Here is a 15904-nt window from a genome sequence, read left to right on the forward strand (position 1 = left end):
AAAAAAAATAAGACATCCCCTGAAAATAAGACACAGTGCTTTTTTGGGGGGGAGGAAAAATAAATATAAGGCGGTGTCTTATTTTTGGAGAAACACGGTATTTAGTTTAACTGCAGTACTCCTTCTGGCCAACGTGGCTGCAGTTCTTACCCTGCCCACAGTTGCTGCAGTTCTCACTCAGGTCCACAACATGCAAATGAAGGATTGAGAGTGCTGTTCATGGATTGGGTAACTAGGGGAAGTTTGTTACTGTTGCAAGTTACTGAGTACTATACAGTAATACCTCGGGTTACGAACGCGATCCGTTCCAGATCGCAGTTCGTAACCCGAATAGTTCGTACCCCGAACGCGATGGGTGCCGCCATTTTGCGCATGCGCAAAGCGCGGTTTTCGCGCTTTGCGCATGCGTAGATCGCGCAGTCGCGCGCGCCGCTTCTGCACACGCACGCGCGGCGAAAACACTTCCGGGGTTGTGCGGTTCGTAACCCGAACTGTTCGCAAACCGAGGTGGTCGTAACCCGAGGTACGACTGTATAAGCCAGCCAGCTAAGCTATTGTGCAGTCTGGGACTCAGAGCTAGAATAAGGAGCTGGTTGTTTTGAGAGCTGTGTCTTCATCCTTCTTACCCACTATTCAACAAGGTTGGTAATCCCACATAACTGAAATGGGGCTCAGCAGAACTTTAGATGATTTTGCCCTTTTCATGTTCAGTCAGAGCTGCCATTTTTGTGTGTGGTGGCTGCCATTTTGGTCCACAATGCTCTGGTGCCCTCCAGGGCACTGTGGGAAAAACAAAATGGCTTCTGGTCTGTGACAATGGAACGGTGCTGTTGTAAAGGAGGAGGAGGCTGCCAGAGAGCCTCTCAAAGCTGTTTGAGAATTTCACACACACAAAATGCTGCTTCACGGTGGTCCAGAAAATCCAAGCTGAATGTTCCCACTAGATAACTTTTTCCTTCACCTTCATTCTATTACACTCATTAAAACTATACTCAGATAGAAATAGCCTGACATTCAGCGAAAATTACCTTAAGGTTCTCTGGCTCAAGAGAGATTTCCAATCACTGAACATTGCAGTTTGCTCCTGTCCCTAAAAGGCTTTGCTGCAATCCCCACCACCCCATTTTTTAGCAGGAGGATGGAAATGTTGCTTGCAATTGGACTTTCGAGAGCTCAGATTTATTCCTCAACTTGTGGTGGTTTGTGCAAGATCGTCAGAAATTGCTGGGTCAGCACCAGAGAAAATTCTAAGATGGCTGCAGGGGGACACTAATATTGGTTTGTTTGCTTCCCGAGTGAGAACAGCCTTTCATAGCCCGAGGGCTCTGCCAGCTACAGAGAGCCCGAGATCAATCATTCACAAGAGCTGGCGAGGGACGCATTGCTACCCAGTGACTGCTGATGCCCTGGGCAACCTGTGCCCCCTGCTGTGAACTCTGCTCCAACCCGAGAATCCCCAGCCAACAGAAACAAAATTGCCTGGCCCTCGTATCCATAAAAATCTGCCAAAAATTGCAACTTCACAAGCCTGCTCTCTGAATAGCTATCTTTGGGTCACAGGGCTGGATGTCACATTGGATAGAGTGCCAGGGTCATGGCACCTCCAACCTAGGGCTGCCCCCTTCTAGCTACGGTTATCCCTGAACCTGATGTGCCCACATTACAATGAGGGAATACCAACTTTGTGTTGGCACCAGGTTTCTACCAGATCCAGTTGTGGGGGGAAATGGGCCAGGCAAAGGCCAGGCCAGGACAGTGAATCTCACTTTTGAAAAGAGCCAATGGCCATCTTGGAGGGGTGCACAGGCATAGGAGTTGGGAACCAGCAGCTCTCTAGCCTGCATGGCCAGTGATCAGAGGTTATGGGAGTTGTGGTCAAGGAACAACAAGTCAGAATTGCAGGCCCTCCAAGTGCCCCTCTTTTCTAGGGACAGTCCCATATTTACAGAAGTCGTCCCAGTTTCTGATCTGATTCCAGAATGCCACACCTTTCCTTAGGATGTCCCTATTTCCATCAGAGAAATGTTGGAGGGTGTGGAGTTATCCGACCCCCGAGCCATATGAAGGCAATCCTGTATAGGGAGGGTTTTGTTTGTTGGTTGGTTTGTTTTAAAAAAACAAGTTTAATGTTTTATTATGCTTTTATACATGTTGGAAGCTGCCCAGCATGGCTGGGGAAACCCAGTCAGATCGGTGGGGTATAAATAGTATTAGTAGTAGTTGTGGGGACGCGGGTGGCGCTGTGGGTTAAACCACAGAGCCTAGGCCTTGCTGATCAGAAGGTTGGCAGTTCGGAGCCCCGCAACAGGGTGAGTTCCCGTTGCTCGGTCCCAGCTCCTGCCAACCTACCGGTAGCAGTTCAAAAGCACGTCAAAGTGCAAATAGATAAATAGGCACTGCTTCGGCAGGAAAGTAAACAGCATTTCCGTGCGCTGCTCTGGTTCGCCAGAAGCGGCTTAGTCATGCTGGCCACATGACCCAGAAGCTGTAGGCCGGCTCCCTCGGCCAATAATGCGAGATGAGCACCACAACCCCAGAGTCGGTCACGACTGGACCTAACGGTCAGGGATCCCTTTACCTTTACCTAGTAGTTGTTGTATTAGTCGTATTTGGGACATCCTGTTTTCATCACAGCAATGTTGGAGGGTATGGACAGGATCCCTTAAAGGCCATCTAGTCCAGCCTCCTACAATGCAGGGATCACAGCTAAAGTATCCCTGACAGGTGACCATCCAACCTCTGTGTGAACACCTCCCTAGGGAGTTTCTTCCACTGTTGAACAGCTCTTACCCAGAGAAAGTTCTTCCTAATTTTTAGTTGCAATCTCCTTTCTTGTTATTTCAACCCAGCTACAGGCTCCTCACCCCAACTCTAGGTCCTGCAGCCCTTTCACAGCCAAGGGATACAGTGGTGGCTCACCACCCAAGGTGGCTGTGGGCCAAGCCCCACAGGCTCCTGGTTCAAGCCCAGGCAGCAACTGACACAGAGGGAGTTAGTTGTCTGAGAGCAGGCAGGCTGCAAAATGTTGGGGGGCCTTAATTGTAAGTATGGACAGGTGAATCTGTCAGTTTTGGTTTCTCTCAGGTCTTCATTTCTCCACATATCTACATCAGCTTGCAATTCCCACCCACCCCCTTTTTTGCAAGTCCCCATGAAAAATCCCCAAGAGCATATTTGTGCCATACCTTGAAAGCACTACGATACCAATTTAAACAGTCACTGCTTCCCCTAGAGAATGCTGGGAGCTGTCGTTTGCTAAGGATGCTGAGAATCATTCAGAGATCTTTATTTCTCCCACAAAAATATAATTTCCAGAATGACTTAACAAACAAGCCCTTTTCCCAGGGAACTCTGAAAATTGTAGTTCTGGAATACAGCGTCCCTTACAACTCTCAGCACCTTTAACAAACTGCAGGTTGCAGAAGTCTTTGCAGAAAACCATGACTGTTTAAAGTGGTATCATAGAGCCATTGTGTGAATTTTTTCTACTATATACCTTTTTATGTGCAATTTTACCTTTGCACATTTTTTTTTTTTTTTGCAGAACAACATTCCCTAACATAGCTGCCAAGTTATCCCTTTTTTTAAAGGGATATTCCATTATGCTGAATAGGCTTCCTCACGAGAAAAGGGAAAACTTGGCAGCTATGTTCCCTAACATTCTTTCTCATTGGCTTGTTTTAGAGTTCCCCAGCCAAGAGGTCATTTTCTGAGTGCTGGATCAGGCTAAAGTTCTACCTAGACGAGCACCCTGCACCCCATAGATTTCTCCAGGAAGACCACAAGAATGGCCTGGAGAATGTAGTCCTTTCCTATCACTGCACCCAGCAACTAGTATGCTGAGGTAGACTGCTTCTGAACACTAAGGTTCTACTTAAGCACAATGACTGTTGATAGACCTCTCCTCCTGCTCTGTAGGTTTGCCTATTCCTCCTTTTGGCAATAGGTTCCACCAGTCAATTAAGTAATGCACGAAGGTGTCCTTTTTTTTGTACATCCTTAATCTCCTCCCAATCATTTTCTGAGCATAAAACTTCCATGGCCCTTTGACTTTTAAACGTGAGGTGGGGGGGGGGAGTTGGGGTCTGGGCAGAAGAGAGACTTCAGCTCTTAGTCTCCAAGACTCTCCAGTTTCCTTTTCGAAAACAAAAATATACCAAGAACCCTTTATGGGCCCCCCAGGGTATAATTTTGCTATTTGGCAGTTAACTCAATTTACAGCCCAGTGGAATTTTCCTACTTATCTCAGATTCTGTGTATGTGTTGCAGCTCTCCGGCACACTGGAGCTTCCCAAAGAAATGTGTCTAGAAGCCGCTCTCTTTGCTGTATCACCTGCCCTGTTCCTTGGACTCAACAGGCAATGAGAAGCATCAATCAAGAAACCACCAACTGCAATGTCAAGCAGAGGCTTGACAGGCATATGTCAAGAATGCTTGGATGGTGTTTCCTGCTTGGCAGGGGGTTGGACTGGATGGCCCTTGTGGTCTCTTCCAACTCTAGGATTCTATGGTTCTAATGAATGCAGCAGCTTCCACTACCATCAAAATCCAATGACCTGCTTGCAGAAGGCACTCAAGCCTAGTTCGCAAGAAGCACCTGCTGGATCAGGCCAATGGCCACGTGGTCCAGCATCACGTTCTCACAGCACCAGGTGCCCCCAATTCCCCCAATTAACTACCAAGGCATCACCGATCCAACCTTCCTGGATTTTTTAAAAAATGTATTTTTATTAAAGATTTTCTTGGTGACCTTCCTGGGTTTCCATTTGGGGTGAGGGGGCTTCCCCCTGGCATTTTGCCTTTGATCCCACTCCAAGTGATTCCACCACAGCCATGTTATGAGGGGGCCTTTCACTCTCACTTTCCTCCACTGACCTCAAGAGTTTCTGTGATGTCACCGCCTGCCTTGAGCAAGCAGCAAATAAATCAGCAAAAAGCAGGAGGAGCCACGCTTTTGCTTTTCACACCCACAAAATCTGCAAAAAGCTTTCTGAAATTTTAATGTGCTCATACTGCAGTGTGGCTTTCCTGCAACCTCACATGATTATCGCACAGAAGCGAGAAATCTACTAGAGCTAATGGAAGGCTAGATTGAACAAACAAGGCAATGTCCCTGTTTGCTGAATAATTATCAGGCAAGGCATCACCAATGTGGGTGAAAAGTCCCATAAATAAGCATCCCTTTAGGTAACAAATTGTCAGTTCCCAAATCTCCACCCCAATGTCATTGCTTGCTGATCTTTGTATTCTCAACAGTACAAGTTATAAAAGTGGCTACTAGCTCCAATATGGAACCTCAATGTTCAGTAGCAGTATACCTCTGGGGATACACACACACACACACACACACACACACACACACACACACACACACACACTGGAGGCAACAGTAAGGGTATGTTATCGCTTCCATGGCAGCTCGTGATAGAGCTGGAGGGACAGATCCCCCTCCCCCTGCCCCCTCCCCCAGGCCTGTTGTTCCCTACCTCTTATCTAGATGAGCATTCCGCTTTCCCCACTGGCAAGCTAGTGGTCACCAAGTCCTAGGTCTACAATGCAGGAAGCACAGCTGAAGAATCCCTGACAGATGAGCACCCAACCTCTGTTTAAAAACCTCCAACCAAGGAGAGTCCACCCTTTCCAAGGAAGCCCACTCCACTGTCAAACAGCTCTTAACCTCAAAAAGTTTTTCCTAATGTTTAGCCTCGATCTCCTTTCTTGTAATTTGAATCCATTGGTTTGGGCCCTCCCCTCTGAAGCAGCAGGAAACAAGCTTCCTAGACCTTTCACATCACAGCCCTTCAGGTATTTGAAGATGGCTCTCATATCAGCTCTCGGTCTTCTCTTCTCCAGGCTAAACATACCCAAGTCCCTCAACTGCCATGGAGGAGGAGGAAACTATCAATGGCTACTAGCCATGATGATTGCAGTCTAAGTCCATCGCTGGAGGCAGTGTGGCTCTGAATGCAGTTGCTGGGTTTCACATGTGAGGAGAGTGCTGCAGTTGCGCTCAGGGCCGGCACGTCCATTAAGGTGAATGAGGCAGTTGCCTAGGGCGCCAAAATGGAGGGGGCGCTGGCACGACGTGGAGCGCTGCTGGCTTCGCAGGACTCACACTGCCACGCGGCCGCTGCGCCCCGACGCCACTGCAGCCCAGGCATGCCCGGAGCACCGAGGGCAGCAGCGTGTGGGCGACACGTGGGGCGAGAGCAGCCCCTTCCCGCGGCGCGCGCACGCCAGAGCCGGGCCTTCGGCTCCAGGCACCGGCGCCGCGCTCTATTTCCTGGGCAGGCAAGAGCAGCTGCTGTTGCGCCTGGGGGTCCATGGCTGAAGCCCAAGGGCAGCCAGAGCAACCCAGCCATCAACGTTGCAGGTAAGCGGGAGGGGCGCTGGGAAGGGAAGGGGGCGAAGGCTGGGCCAGGCCCACAGGGAGGAGGCAGATGCCGGGGGGTGGTGGTGGCAGAAGGTGATCTCGCCTAGGGCGCAAAAAACCCTAGCACCGGCCCTGGTTGCGCTCATGTCCTGCTTGCAGGCTTCTGATTGGGGCATATGGTTAGCCAATGTGAGAATGGGACGCGGGACTGTATGGGTTGCTGGCTTGATCCAGCAGCAAAGTTGTCCTCTTGTTCTTAAGCGCCTCTAGTACCTTGGTCTCCCCCTGCCTGGAAGACCTACATTCCTCCTCTTTCTTTGAGTGAGTCTCCCAACCCAACAAGACCAGACTAAAGCTCCTTTCAAAATGCAAAGGGCCCACCATGAAACTTGGAAACAGCATACGGCAAAAATATCAAGAATGAACATCTCTTTCTCCACCTCAAAGGCCACATGGCGGAGCTCCCCCACCCCGCCCCCCACGCCCCAAACAAGCTCCAGTCTGGCAGACCATGAAAGAAAAAGAGTCATCTGCAAGCAATTAAGTTTCTGGCAGAGGCCCGGCTGGTGCAGAATGAAAGGAAACACTTTATTTCTGAAGCAAAACATCCACTCCTAGGGACCTCCTGCTTTCTATCCACCCAGTCTAGGACAGGGCAAAATCCTTTTCCTGGAGGGGGCCTGCCCTAATGAATGTGAATGGCCCAAGCCTTTATCTTGCCTTGCAGTGAGATTTTCTAGGGGCTAGCAACCTAGTCAACTTGAGGGCCACGTTCTGTCATAGGCAGAGGCAAAAGGGTGGTGGATTGGACTCATACCTCTGTACGGCAGGCAACATCCCAGCCCCGGAAGCAGCCAGAGGTTCCTCACTAAGGAAGTGGCTCTTGTAATGTCATTTAATATCAAGGTCTCTTTAAAGATGCATTGATGGCCAGCACAGTCATCCCCATGCAATCTTTCTTTGCTCCCAGATAGCAGGATCTGCACGGAGAAGGGTATGGTATGGGTCATTGCTCCACCAAAACCCTCCTGCTTTTATTTAAATGATCTCAGTCGATTCAGGAGGATGACCGTCCCTCCACATTAAGGAAATGGGGCTGATGAACCCTGAAAAGTCCAGCAGGCAGGGTGTCCAGCTGGACAAATATATTCAGGGCATGTCACAACCCTGGATTAAGTTGTGCAGCACATTCTTGTGCAAATTTGCTCAATTGCAACCATTAATTCTCTTTCTGATTGCCGTTGTGATGGGCAATGAAAGACCTGCCCTCTAACCACAGAAAAATCTCTCCTGCTGTCCATCCCTCAGGCATCTGAATTGGCCTCCATTCCTTACAGCTTGCTGCCCCCTGGAGGAGTACTTGTGCAATTGCACCTTGTTGGGTTTGAAATCGCCGACAATGTTTTATTATCTGTTTTGGTTTGAGAAAAGGATCTCTCTTGGGAGTTGCTGGCAGAGAAACACAGCATAAGGGAATAGCTACTGTGCTGGCTGTGTCAAGGGGAAAGATGACCACTTGTTTGGATGCTGATGGGAAGCCCTGTTTCTGTAAAGCTTGTTGACGCTTCCTCCTTAGGGAAAAGAGTGTTGCTCAGCAGTGGCAGACAGATAAAAGGACAGGCAAATCTGTCACTTCTGGGTATCTCCATTTTTCACTTTTAAGTTTGGTTTGCCAGATTACTCACACCAGTTTGCTTTTTTTTCTTTTTACGTTGCCACAAAAATCCACCCGCATTTTCATGCAGCTCTCCACCCCCCCCCCTGCCCCCAGCAACTCCCATTCAAAGTGGCTGTTTCACTCTGCTTAATGGTAGAGACTGATTTTCCATCCTCTCCAACACAAACAAATAAATTGCCTCCAGCTTACAAGGGTGGGTTTGTTTTGTACATCCGCAAAATATTTAATTCTACAGTCTTGCTTCCCGGCATGCAGGGGCTGCTGTGTTGCATTTGTTTGTTTGTTTGTTTTCTTCAGCTCCTTTAAAATAAAAATAAAAATGGCTACACTCCAAATACACAGTGGTTGCATCCAGCTAAGTCAGACCCCCCCCCCAATCTAAAGCAATGGGTCCAACTAACCTAAGTGTGTTGATTTTAATGAGTCTACCCTTTGTACTGCTGAGTTGCAATAAAATTGGAATGATTGCTGCTAAGGGTAAAGGTAAAGGGACCCCTAACCGCTAGGTCCAGTCGCGGAAGACTCTGGGGTTGCGGCACTCATCTCGCTCTATAGGCTGAGGGAGCCGGCGTACAGCTTCCAGGTCATGTGGCCAGCATGACAAAGGCGCTTCTGGTGAACCAGAGCAGCGCATGGAAATGCCATTTATCTTCCCGCCAGAGCGGTGCCTATTTATCTGCTTGCACTTTGACGTGCTTTCGAATTGCTAGGTTGGCAGGAGCTGGGACAGAGCAATGGGAGCTCACCCCATCACGGGGATTTGAACCACTGACCTTCTGATCAGCAAGCCCTAGGCTCTGTGGTTTAACTCACAGCGCCACCCACATCGCTGGTAAGGGGGAGTGACTCTATTTGGCAAGAGGTAAAAAGCATTGCAGGGGATTGGACCAGTTGACGCTTTGGGTGCCTTCCAATTCTATAATTCTATGATTCTACGAAAAGTGCCTAGAAGTATAGCTGTAATGATGTTATACGGTGGAAACAGGCAGATAAACTGAAGGGAAGGAGGGAGCTGAACCCCCCACTTTGCTCAAAGGGGCTTTTAACCATTTATGTTTGTGTTCAGACAGCCCCTTTGCAGGCTGTCCATGCTACTCCTGGTTATACCTTCAAGGATAGGAAGTTGAGGAGCAATGGAGAATCCCCAGGATTGTCCCCACTCTCTGTCCCTTGAGCAAAATCCAAGAGCTCATTCATGCGCAGATCACAGGTTACCTTTGACTCATCATAAAAGCTCTCTCCCCCTTACCTGCAGTCTGCTGCTGCCCCACTAACAGAGCCCCCTTGCAACAAGAGCTGGGTGAATCAATTTCACTTTCTGCCGGCTTCTCTATTCTTCCAGCCTGCAATTTCTTTATTTAATTTTAAGGAAAGCCCACATGAAGTGCCACCAGGTTCAGTCCTCCATAGTAACCCTTCAGTTTCCGATTTTGCTTTGAAGCAATTCCTAGTGAAAATTCCCTAAATGCTAATATGAATTTTCTCTCTTATGCACATTTCTGCTACGCATTCCCTCCAATTTAAAATGATGTATTTCTCTATGTTATCTTCAGCAATGCATGCATTTCCTGCACACTTCCACCTTGGGCATGGCATGCATGTCTGTACACATTGCATGGCAGAAGAGACACCCTGAAAATCTGGAGGAGGGCATATTTCAAAAGATGACCATGTTCTGGTTCAGATACTTTTTGGAAATTGGTAGTTCTCATCCTTAAATATGAATTGAATCTCTCTCCCATTCCCTAGTTGCAACCCCAAAGCACCAGCCTGCCAATCTTCAAGAGCTCAGTACCATTTAGCTCCCTGCCACCCCCTCCCCACCCACCGCCCAGTGGTTTGGAAATCCCCAAAACCAGCAGCCTCGGAAAGACACAATAGACCTGCAGACACCTCTCCAGACCAGCTCCCATATCCCAAAGCCCTGGCAAAACCCCCTCTTTGTTCCTCTTTGAGACTTTAGCAGCAAGCAATTGGATACATACACCAGGCCCCCGGACTGCTACCTCCGGCTGACCCTTCCACGGCAGGCTCCATCTTCGCCTCGAAGCTGTTTCTCATCCACAGCAGCCAACAGGACAGAAAAGCTCAGAGACCAAGGATAGACAGAGGGGTATGTGAGAGGGGGTCATTGCAGCAGTCTCACCCAAGTTTTCCTGCTTCACCCCCTCCCCACAAACACTGGTTTCCAGGGCAACTTGTGTTTCCTGCTTTTCTCCTTCACTATTACTTCCACCTCCAAAGTGTTGTTCCTTTTCCAAAATCCACAGCTTCTCCTTCCCCACCTACCCCACCCCAGCCTCCAACCCACCACACCCCCACCGCCCTCTCTAAGCAGAAGTTAATTGTTGCTTTCCCTGGCAGTAAAATTGAAGCTTTTTGCATTAAAAAACAAAAAGGAGGCGAAATGGAAAGCGAGCTTTGCTAGGCAGCGGCAGCTCCAGACAAGAGGTTGTAGGGCTCCAGAAATATGAGGAGAAAGACCAAGATGTAGAGGGACTAAGCTCTCTCCCTCCTACACCATCCCATTGCACCAGAGCCCTGGATTAATTCATGACACATCCCTGGCACTGAACACATGAAGAGCCCAGCAGCTGGCTCAGGCTAAAGGCCCATCCAATGCAGCATCTAGCAGATGCCTCCAGGAGGCTCCTGAGCTCAGCTCGACAGCAACCATGGTGTTCATTGGTGTGCTGCCTCTGGACACCCACTGAGTGACCTCAGCCTAACCTACCTCACAGGGATGTTGTGAGGATAAAATTGGGCAGGGGAAGGAGAAGTGAGAACCACCTTGAGCTCCTGAGAGGAAAAGTGGGATACAAATATAATAAGTAATATTATATTACAAATGACAAGACCTCCCTCTCGGCCTCACTGAAGTGTTCCAAAGGAAACAGAGCAATATGTTTGGCACCAGCCAGTCTGCAGGAGGTGCTGGAAGGAGGCGTACAAGGTCCCACCCAACCACCTTAGGGATTCCACTATGGATTTGTTTAAGGTTTACTGCTTAGACTTATCTTCTCCCAGAGATGTTCCGCAAGGTAGAGGGTAAAGATTTTCCCTCCATGTTTACCCCCAAGGCCTAGTGCACAAATGAGTATAGGTGCAAAGCAGCAGAGGTTTAAGACCAAAGCTTTTGTTTTCCCAGATGGGCTACCTTCCCTCTGCCCCTCATTTCCCTCTACATGGGCGGAAGCCGCTTTCTTGACTGTTGGACTCACTGCTGTTTTCGACTGCTCTACCCACCAGAGCCTGCTTTCACAAACTGAAGGTTGGAGACCCCTTGGCTCCCCTCACCTAGTTTAGTTGGCCAGACAAAGCCATTCCCAAGGTGTAGCTGCTGTCACATCCTGATGGCTTCTGGGAGCCACAGGTTCGCAGGTGGTGCCCGTGATTTACACAAAATGAAAAAAGGCACAGAACACCTGGACTGCTCTCATTCCTGCTATGAATAATAATAATAATAATAATAAATTTATACCCCGCCCATCTGGCTGGGTTTCCCCAGCCACTCTGGGCGGCTTCCAACAGAAAAATAAAACACAGTAATCTATTAAACATTAAAAGCCTCCCTGAACAGGGCTGCCTTCAGATGTCTCCTAAAAGTCTGGTAGTTGTTTTCCTCTTTGACATCTGTTGGGAGGGCGTTCCACAGGGCAGGCGCCACCACCGAGAAGGCCCTCCGCCTGGTTCCCTGCAACCTGGCTTCTCACAACGAGGGAACTGCCAAAAGGCCCTCGGTGCTGGACCTCAGTGTCCGGGCAGAGCGATGGAGGTGGAGATGCTCCTTCAGGTATACTGGACCAAGGCCATTTAGGGCTTTAAAGGTCAGCACCAACACTTTGAATTGTGCTCGTAAACCCATGAAGGGTGGGATACACAGAAGGACTGAAGCTCAGTAACAGAGCACCTGCTTTGCTTGTAGAAGGACCTAGGTTTAGTCCCTGCTGGCATCTTCAGGTAGGGCTGGGAGAAATCAATGTAGATATTATGGAGCTAGATGGGCCGAAGGTCTGGTTTAATATAAGCAATGGGGGGGGGGGCTCCAGACCTGGGAGCATTTTGAGAGGGGGTGTGACCAGAGGGGGCATGACACAGAAGCTCCCTCATTGGAGCTCATGCCTAGTCATAGCTCTGCTCTCAGGTCAGGTCTAGGGCGGAGAGGAGAAGAGTCACAGCAGCCTTGCCGCCCCTCTCCTTGGCTGGGTGGCGCTGCGTGAGGATGCTGCCAAGGCCCAGCGGGCTCCCTCCACACACCCACACCCCAATGCTCCCGACCCACTGAGCATAAGGCTCTCATTCCAGGTGAAGGGGCTCATTAACACAGCATCTGCCTTGCATGCAGAGAGTCCCAGGTTCAGTCCCTGATAGCATCTCCAGGTAGGGCTGGGAACGTTCCCTGCTTTGAAACCCTGGAAAGTCGCTGCCAGTCAGTGTGGGCGGTACTGATCTAGATCAGTGTTTCTCAACCTTTTTTGGGCCAAGGCACACTTGTTCCATGAAAAAAATCACGAGGCACACCACCATTAAAAAAGTTAAAAAATTTAACTCTGTGCCGCCCTATATTGACTATATAATTATGACTGTAAGAAACACTTGCCAATTGCTGTGTTGGTTGCAATCTCCTGTAATAAGGCTTCACAAGCCGCTGATTTCTCTGCCAACACAATCCTTTGCTCAGCAAGTTTCAGGTTGAGCTCATCCAGCCAGCTTCTTTAAGTTTGTCTAAAACCACCCTCCCGTGGTGGTGGCTGTTGAGAGCTGCGCTCGCCCCGCGTCGTGACCTGGCCGGCTTCCTTTCCGGTGGGCCAGTGCTGGGTATTGGCGACCGCCAGGCACGTGACAATGCAAATCGCCCTTCTCGTCGCTGCACGTCGCGGCACACCAGCCAGCGTCTCGCGGCACACTAGTGTGCCGCGGAACAGCGGTTGAGAAACACTGATCTAGATGCACCAAGAGTTTAACTGAGTGTGAGGCAGTTTCCTTGGTTTTACTATCCGGGATGCCTTGGGGCAAAATCAGGGGAAAGATCCCAAAGGTTCAAGGGTGGGCCTTTGCAGCAGCCCAGCTAAGCACATGAGCATTAGCAAAAGGAGATTTGTTCCTGCAGGATTTCTCACCAGACAGTGGTGGGAAGAACAGCACTTTCCCCAAGACGTAACTAATGTGGGCTTTTGGGCTGCCATTGGCCAAATACCAATAAACTTGTTTTACATAGTGAATAAGCAACTCTGGCAGGCGATAAATCGCAGAAGTAATGTTATGCTCTGCTTTTTTTTTACTGTCTGCAGAGTCACACTTTACTGCACCAGCATTTGTACAAAACAAGCCCGGCTTTCATTGCTAATAAAACATGGCATTAATTACGCGGCAGAAGAACATGGGGATGTCTTGAAACGGTGCCCAGCTTGGTGTGTGTGTGTGTGTGTGTGTGTGTGTGCTGTTTTCTCTGCTGGTGGTTTCTCTTGTCTTAAAGGAGACTGAGCGAAGGAATGATTCTTCAGGATGTGGAAAGCTTTCCAGGAAAATATTCCATCCCTGAAGCAGAAAAATAAATAAATAAATAAATAAATAAATAAATAAATAAATAAATAAATGCCTCACTGATACCGAGGTGCATCTGAACAGACAGCATAACTGCAAATGTTAAAGCCAGAATAGTTGGAAGAAGAAGAAGAAGAAGAAGAAGAAGAAGAAGAAGAAGAAGAAGAAGAAGAAGAAGAAGAAGAAGAAGAGGTTTAATTGTGCAAGCTAGCGAACGTTTATTTAGTTCAATTGTGCAAACTACTGAATGTTTAGTTACAGGTAGGTAGCCGTGTTGGTCTGCCGTAGTCAAAACAAAATTTAAAGAATTCCTTCCAGTAGCACCTTAGAGACCAACTAAGTTTGTCATTGGTATGAGCTTTCGTGTGCATGCACACTTCTTCAGATACACTGAAACCCTGAAACACTTCACTGGTAAATGGGTGCTGGATTGCAGACTGAACTCAATGGGTTTGCCTTCTGAATAGCCATGGATGGGGTCCCATAACCACCCTTTTACATCTTGGGGGAAACATGGACACCCCCACAGCTTTTGATTCATAAAGAAACACACAGGAGGAGAAAGAAATGCTGTGTCCTGCTGCCTGGTAGTGAGAGGAAGGTTCACTGTGTTCTTTCCCACGCTTGCTTCCAGGGGTTCTGTGCCTGCCTCAGCCCATCTGGTTTGAGACACACTGACTTAACCCTAATATCTGAAGCAAATGTGGAGTAGTTTGCTCAAGCAAGGCATTAAAAAGAACAAGGAGAAAAGGCTCACAGGATGTTCCAGTGAGCATGTCCCTTAGAGTTCATATTTGGAACTCCTTGCCTTTTGACAGCAGGCAGCTGCCCTCAATGTACTCTTTTAAGTGACTGCTAAAGACATTTCTGTCTAGACTAGCCTACCCAGATGTTTAGAAAATGGGTGTGAGTTTTAATCTGTTTTTAGTCTATTGTTATTTTAACTTTCTGAAAGTCTTCGATTATTGTTGTTAATGTTTCTTGGTGCTAATTTTATTTTTTATCTGTTTTGTAAACACTTAGAGGGTTGTTGTGTTTAAAGCAAAGTCAAATGGTGTATACATTTTATGAAACAAATAAATAATCTTCCTCCCAAGGGTCTGAAAGGTGGGGTGGATGCATGCATGTCCGTGGATGTACATGTACACCAAAGCACCATGCAAGGTACAATATGCCATTTCACATGCTTGGTGGGATAGGAGACCTGGAAATAGGGAGGGGCAGAGTTGTCCATTCGAGTTTCTCTCAGTTTCTCTTTTCTGCAGTCTTAATTTTACTTCTCCACATTTCCACATCACTTTGTGATTTATTTATTTATTTTTAAAGTTCTTTTGAAAATTCACCAGCATTTTAGTGTGCCCCCCCCCGCAGACACACACTTTTGTCTACCAAATCATTTATTCTCACTAATACATCATTGCCATCATTTATAAAATATGTATACCACCCTCAACCCGCAGGGCACTTCACAATATAAAATCACAAAATACATAATAAAAAAAACACCCAACAACACCTCAATGTGCTTATATGCACACTTTAGTACTCGTATATGCACATTTATGTATGCATCCATTGGCTGAAGAACTGCATTGCAAAAGTTGGAGAAGTGTGAATTGCAAATGATGGCTCTGTTTCAGTTTGTGCATTGCTTTGTATAAAGTGCATGTTCGGTTGAATTGAACTGAATTTCAGGGGGTTGGACTACATGAGCCTCTGGGTCCCCTTCCAACTCTACCGTTCTATAATTCTCCCCACTCCCAACCTCTCTCTCACACACATCACTTTAAAACAAATAATGCCAGGGCATTAGAAAGACAAACTTGACTAGGGGAGAGGGCTGGAGGAAGGACCAGAGCCTCTGCAAGAACCGGTCTTTGCAAATTGCTACACACCACTGTTTGCATGGGTTGCCAAGGCATAAATGACATGCTCAATGCTAAATTCCTATGAATGGAGCAAGAAGAGGATTCCAAAGAAATGACTCATGTGGCGGCTGGCAGCTGCCATTTGTATGATGTGCAGGCAGGTAATGCAGCTGGGCCATCAGGAACGAGTGTTATATAGCAAAGGTTATCAGATCTGAGAGCTGGTTATGAAATGACTCATGGTCCTGAACAGCAATTACTTCCAAAAGCTTAGGTATAGATATATAGATGGATAGATAGACAGATAGACAGACAGACAGACAGACAGACAGACAGACAGACAGATATAGATAGATATAGATAGCAGTGGCGGAGCTTCATGCTCCAGCACCGGGGGCGGAGAGCAGGTGGGGGCATGGCTGGCGCGCATCCTGGGGCGTG

At 48.1% G+C, this 15904-nt stretch overlaps 1 protein-coding gene across 2 annotated transcripts in view; it reads right to left on the minus strand.

Moving 5' to 3' along the window:
* The window catches only part of DAB2IP (DAB2 interacting protein), a 328791-nt gene that overhangs the window by 291198 nt on the left and 21689 nt on the right, over nt 1–15904 (minus strand). The window contains exon 1 of one of the 2 annotated variants that reach the window (XM_060270265.1): nt 7191–7210. The exons of the other annotated variant lie outside the window; for it this stretch is intronic. The gene's annotated coding sequence lies outside the window, so the exon portion shown is untranslated. Of the gene's footprint in view, nt 1–7190; nt 7211–15904 lie in introns of those variants that run through there. 2 annotated transcript variants of the gene reach the window in all.

This window comes from Zootoca vivipara, chromosome Z (assembly GCF_963506605.1).
Source record: "Zootoca vivipara chromosome Z, rZooViv1.1, whole genome shotgun sequence".
NCBI classification, from domain to species: Eukaryota; Metazoa; Chordata; class Lepidosauria; order Squamata; family Lacertidae; genus Zootoca; species Zootoca vivipara.